Below are 6239 nucleotides of genomic sequence, written 5' to 3'. Positions count from 1 at the left end.
CCAGATCACAGCTGCAGTGATGCTGGGTGTGTAGACAGCCCTTGGCCAGGTCACAGCTGCAGTGATGCTGTGTACATAGAGAGTCCTGGGCCAGGTCACAGCTGCAGTGATACTTGGCAGCTCCCCACCCTGTGCCCTGGATTCCCCCCAATCCCAGGACATCTCACCAGCACATCTGCACTCTCCCCTTGCAGCAACCACGTGTTGTTCTGTCAGCTCCCACCCTCCCACCTGCAACCATGCCACTATTGCTCTCATCTTTAAGGAGAGTTCTTTCTTGTTCCAACTCCCCTGTCCAGCCACTGCCCATTTCTCCTCCTCTTTCTACAACACTCCATAAAGGGTGATCTGCACTTGATGTTCCTCTCCTCCTGTTGTCTCTGGAGCCCACTCCCTCACCAGTGGCCAGTAACTGCCTGTGGAAGGCAGGAGTGAGCAGCTCCGTGTCTCTCTCTCTCCAATTAAAGCACTGAGCAAGAAGCAGCCGTATCTCTTGCTGCCTGCTTTAGGCTTTTCAAGGTCTTTCTTTGCAAAACTACAAATGTAGTCTTTGCAGAACTACAAAAGACAAAAGTCTCTGCAAAACTACAAAAGAAAAAATGCCCTATGTCTGTTAAAAAAAGAATTCATTTTTTACCTAGCACATTACAAGCTGAGTGAATAGTTTTCCGTTTTGACTAATAAGGCATTGCTGTGGAATAAAGAAGCCATGTTGATGAGCAAAAGTCACATGGGCAGTGGATCATATGAGATCTGAGCATGACACAGGTAGTGGCTCCTGCATGACCCGGGCAGTGGCTCCTGCATGACCCGGGCAGTGGCTCCTGTATGACCCGGGCAGTGGCTCCTGTGTGACCCGGGCAATGGCTCCTGTATGACCCGGGCAGTGGCCCCTGTATGACCCGGGCAGTGACTCCTGTGTGACCCGGGCAGTGGCTCCTGTGTGACCCGGGCAGTGGCCCCTGTATGACCCGGGCAGTGACTCCTGTATGACCCGGGCAGTGACTCCTGTATGACCCGGGCAGTGGTCCCTGTATGACCCGGGCAGTGACTCCTGTATGACCCGGGCAGTGGCTCCTGTATGACCCGGGCAGTGGCTCCTGTATGACCCGGGCAGTGGCCCCTGTATGACCTGGGCAATGGCTCCTGTATGACCCCGGTATTGGGTCCTGCATATCCTGGACAGTGGTCCCTGTATGACCTGAGTAGTGACTCCTGTATGACATGGGTCGTGGCTCCTGGATGACACAAATAGTGGTTCCTGGATGACACAGGCAGTGACTCCTGTATTACACAGCTGTGACTCCGATTTGACAAGGCAGGGATTCCTGTGTGATGGGGCAGTGGTTCCAGTATGACATTGCTGTGTCTGGTCCATCTTGTGCACACTTGGGGTGACTTTGGCATCATTACTGCAACATCAGTCAGCTTTCAACTGCAGACCATCTTTGCTGGGGCAAGGAGTCAGGCCTGAGTCTGCCTCAGAAAGGTCTTCGCAAAAAGTCAATCCTGCACCAGATCAGTCAGTGCCAGCTGAGCACTCCAGGAGGACCAAGGATGAGGCCTGGCTCAAGGAAAAAGTGAGGGGCCTGGAAAGAGTGGACATGCTTGAAAAGGGTCTCCTTGCAGCACAGTTGCAGGCAACACCAAGACTAGCTGGGCCCTTGGAATCATCCAGGCCCACCTCACCAGGGCCGCCCGCCACACACTTGGAAGGGACGCTGTCACTCAGCACGCATTGAGCAAAGAATGGACTGAACGCAGCCTCCTGCTAGCCCTGGGCCTCCCTGGCCCCTGTGCTGCTGCTGAGGGACCTCCCCCAGAGCTCTGGATTCTTCCACACCAGTGATTTTAATCCATTTTGATGTCAGAGACGTGTGTGGGACTCTGGAAATTCAGAGGGTAATTGAGTATGACTCTTTTCCCAATAACTGCTGTGAAAAAACAGAACAGATGAATTTTAGAAGGATGTCTGAAATGCAAGCATCCTATAAAGTATCTCCACTGGTGAGTTACTTACAGCTAGTCAGCAAATGAAACCAGAGTCGCCCACCAGTATCCTGGTGAGTCATCGCCAGCCTGAATTATTAGAAAGGGACGGCTGTCCCGACTGGCATCTTGCCTTTCATCTGCTGCTGTTCCCTTGTCCTGTGACATCCATGTTGTCATCCTATCAGAATCATCAACATCACCTCATGGGTAAGAAATCAATTCGTGCTACATTCTTTACAGCTGCTTCTGTCTGGGAACTAAGGAAGGAGTTTTATTATAAAAGAAAGTTTTTATTCCAGTTTCTATTCATGGAACTTGAAGAAATGGAACTTCCTGAAACCAGGAGGTTCAGAAAAATAGAAGATTATCATCTCAAAAGAACACGTCTCATATCATATCATCTGGGGGAAAGCAGGGGTGGGGAGATCGTCCTCCGTGCTGCAAGTCAACCGGCAATTTCGAGAATGCCATAAATTGGATTAAAGATTTCACATCAGAAAATACAGTTGTCTGCTGATACGGGGCTTTTTCATATGGGACTGTGGCAAACCTCGTAAGCCTGTAGCACTTCTGAGAACGGAGCCAAACCAGGGTGTTCAATCGCAGAGGCTAAAGCGCTTCTTTCACTGAGATCATCTAAATCTAGATCATACTGAATCTGCCTTCTCTCTGGCACAGAAACGTTGTCCAAGGTATTCACGGTGGACGTATGAATTACCCACACTCTCTTTAAAGCCCCATCCAATTAAAAGGACATGAAAATCTCCTTGATGCAGAGGCCTTTGAAACACGCTGGGGGTAGTGGGGAGGGATGAGAGATACATATTTACAGGAAATCTGATAGAAAAGACCACCATGTAACCTGAGGGTGAGTCTGAGAAGATATTTACTCAAGACTTGTATTTCTTTTAAAAACAATTACTTTTGATATGTATCTAAAGCATCTCCTCTGTCATTTAGGATACAGACAGATGAGGCTTTTACTCAGGAATGAATTAGAAGCCCTGGCATTCTAGGAAGTTAAAGAGTTTGTATCCACTTGCAGAAAACTGAAAAAACAAAATAATAATAATCTGGTGTAAGAGACCTACGAGGAAAGGTAATGTTCTCTTTGAATTGGAAATCTGCTTAGAGAGGAAGTGGTCACTGGAGCTTTAAAAAAACATTAAAAGTAAGGAAGTTCTCCCTTCCTAGAAAATGTGAGCTGGGGCTCTAGCAGAGGACACACGAAAGACTTAGAGCAGCAGACTGACTGAGCTATTCCAGGAACGGGAGGGAACTTTCAACCTTCAGCAGGATGGGGGAGGCAGATGGGGGCTCTGGGAAGGGACCAGGTAGCTGAGCGGGGACCGTAGGCAGGACGTCTTGGGCCACCTCCTGCCCTCCCTGGACACTGGTCCCAGCTCTGGAATCTTTGTTTTCTTTGGGTTGCTTTTATTTTGTTATTCAAAGTATTAAAATGCTGCTCTGATTTTAGAATAACTTTTACTCTCATCAGAAATAGCTGATGGCTTCTTTATGTCGTGGCTATGATAAGAGTATTTTGGGAGCATTTAAGTAAAACAATGTTCTTAAGTTTATTAGGTGGCTCTGAAGTGAGTGAGGCTTCAGTGGGGTCATCCTATAGAACGAAAAGGCAAAGGCTAGTGGGCAGGTGGGGGCTCAGTGCCAAGGATGACCCATGTTTAGGGCTTGGCAGTCTGTCTCCCCTGTGGGAACCTCGAGTTCAAGGCCAGCCTGGACTCGTTTCAAATCCATCCTGGCAGGAGGTGGGGAAGCAGCTTGGAAGGGCTGCTCCGTGGCCATCAGGAACAAGGACTTTCGAAAAGGCCACGCTGGGTCAAGCCCACCGCTTATCTGCTGTGCGTCCTTGGCAAAGCTACTGACCAGTCTGATCCCTAGATTCCTTATCTGCAAAATGGGTGTAATGCAGATGCCCACCTGACAAAGTGATTGGAGGCCTTAAACAGGAGAGCACAGGTGGCTGGACAGAGTAAGCTGGGAAAAGCTGAAACCACCTTTGCAAAAAAATTAACAGGAAAGTATGTCAACAAAAGAGATCTAATCTAAATCCTCACCCGCCCCCCGCCCTGTAATCAGCTTGAGGTGTTTCCAGCTCTTGGGAAACTGCCTTTCCCTGGCACTGTCTGTGACCAATTATTATTTTAGAGAGACAGTGTAACAACTGCCTGACCATCACCTGACAGTCACCTGACTTTACTGGTAGGATGTCAGGGGAGCCTTCTCCTGCCCCACTCAGTCATGCCTCTCCTATAATCATTCCTGGGCTTTGGCTAAGCCAACTCTGGGAGACCTCTAGTTTAGAGTTCAAATGATAATAGCCCTTCTCTGAAACTCAGCCGCCTTTATAAAGCTAATGAAAGGCCGTCAGGCTAGGAAGAGGAGAGAAACCTGAATTCTGCTAAGGTGTACACTGGTCACAAAATACGTAACTTCACTATTGTAAACTAGCCTTTTGAGATCTTTTCAGATTTTTTGCTTGTCTGACACCTGGCTCCACCCAAACCACCAGCCCCACTCCTGTGGCCCACCTAGACGCAACTCAGCTCAAGAGGGCAGCTCTGACCCCCTGTGATTTCATCTCCAACCCAACCCATCAGCAGCAAGCATCCATTAGCTGGCCACCACCACCCCTTCTCCCAAACTGCCTTTGAAAAGCCCCTCCCATGGGAGCTTTTGGGGCGATTGATTTGAGTAGTGTTACTGGCTGCAAATCCGTATGGCTCTGCAGCAACCTCAGTTCTCACCAGCTCAGAAGAAGGAATTCGATTGAGGGGCATAAAGCAGAAGAGACTGAGGCAAGTTTCAGAGCCGGAGTCAAAGTGTATTAAAAAGTTTTAGAGCGGGAATGAAAAGAAAGTACACTTGGAAGAGGGCCAAGCAGACATCTTGGAGGTCAAGTGCCCCATTTGACCTTGGGCTTGGGGTTTGATATGCTGGGCTACTTCCAGCGTCGTGTGTCCCTTTTCCAGTGGAATGTCCCTGGAAGGTGACCAGTTAAACTCTGCCATGATGCCTCTCAATTCACATGCTTGAGCCCACTCACCCAACTCCTGAAATCTTACCAGGAAGCTGCTGATTACCAGCTTGAGGTGTTTCTAGCTCTTGGGAAACTGCCTTTCCCTGGCACTGTCTGCAACCGATTATTATTTTAGAGAGACAGTGTAACAACTGCCTGACTAGCTATCTGCTGTAACAGCATGGCTGGCCTTATGTCAATTAAACCCTTTCTTTACTGCAAGGCCTTGGTCTTTTTTTGTGCAGCAGGCGGGTGGGGGCTCAGTGCCAAGGGTAGTCCAGGTTTGGGGCCTGGAAAGCCTGGCCTGTTGGGTGGTTCCAAAGCTATGTGGTTCCCCGGAGGACTGGTGCTACCATGTTGTGGGAATGACGACAGTTGAGAAGTGGTGATTCGTGGCTGGGAATGCAGCATGTAGTATGACAGGAAGCTTTCCTGGTTGTAAATCAGCATCCAGCAGTTCTGTTCACTAAACCTTGTTAGGCAGGCCCTGGGTTAAGGTCCAGAGGTTTTCCAGGTTGATAAAGCTGAGCCCCTGTCCTCAAGGGCTTGTATTCTCTGAGGAGGAATGACAAAGGGGCATGCTAGTTTCAGTACATTGCCAAAAGTTTTGAGGCAACAGGATCCTGGGTCTTTGTGGAAGCACAAAGGGGATTGGAGTGGCAGCTAGGAAGGCTTCCTGGAAGAGATGGTTCCTCTGATTTTTCCATGGTTTTCTCCAGTAATCCACTTTGTTTTTCCCAAGAAAAATAAGGAAAATTCAGGTCAACTATCTATCAAAAAATTATTCCACATGTGTCAAAAGCTTATCAACATTTTAATCACTGATTTAGAAAGTTACTTACCTTACAAAGTTCCCCCTTTTCAAAATGATACCCGGCTTCATATCCATAGCATAGTCACACACATACATCAAACTTTCTGCAAGCTTTAGTTTAGAGTCGAAGTCTGCCCTGATATTTCTGATCATGGATGATTTTCGACATAGCATTTTTTAGGTGGATGACTTGGGAAAAGAGCCAAGTCAGGCCCCCAGTTTCTACATAAATGCATCCCACAGCCTCTCTCCACCCGCAGTTCCTTTTCCCTGGCTCCAAGGCTGTTCTGACAGATGAGCTTCGGGCCCCAGCTGGCAGCAGGCGAGCAAGGACAGAAGCAGGACTGGCCGACAGACCGCTGGTGCCGTGGCCAGAGCGAGGACCGGCCGACA

At 48.8% G+C, this 6239-nt stretch overlaps 1 protein-coding gene across 2 annotated transcripts in view; it reads left to right on the top strand.

Annotated features, from left to right (window-relative positions):
• The window catches only part of DOCK1 (dedicator of cytokinesis 1), a 553659-nt gene that overhangs the window by 496275 nt on the left and 51145 nt on the right, over nt 1–6239 (top strand). The window lies entirely within an intron of this gene.

The sequence above is a fragment of the Piliocolobus tephrosceles genome, chromosome 9 (assembly GCF_002776525.5).
Source record: "Piliocolobus tephrosceles isolate RC106 chromosome 9, ASM277652v3, whole genome shotgun sequence".
Lineage (NCBI taxonomy): Eukaryota > Metazoa > Chordata > Mammalia > Primates > Cercopithecidae > Piliocolobus > Piliocolobus tephrosceles.
Note: the sequence above shows the minus strand (reverse complement) of the source record. Positions and strands in the feature narration are given on the sequence as shown.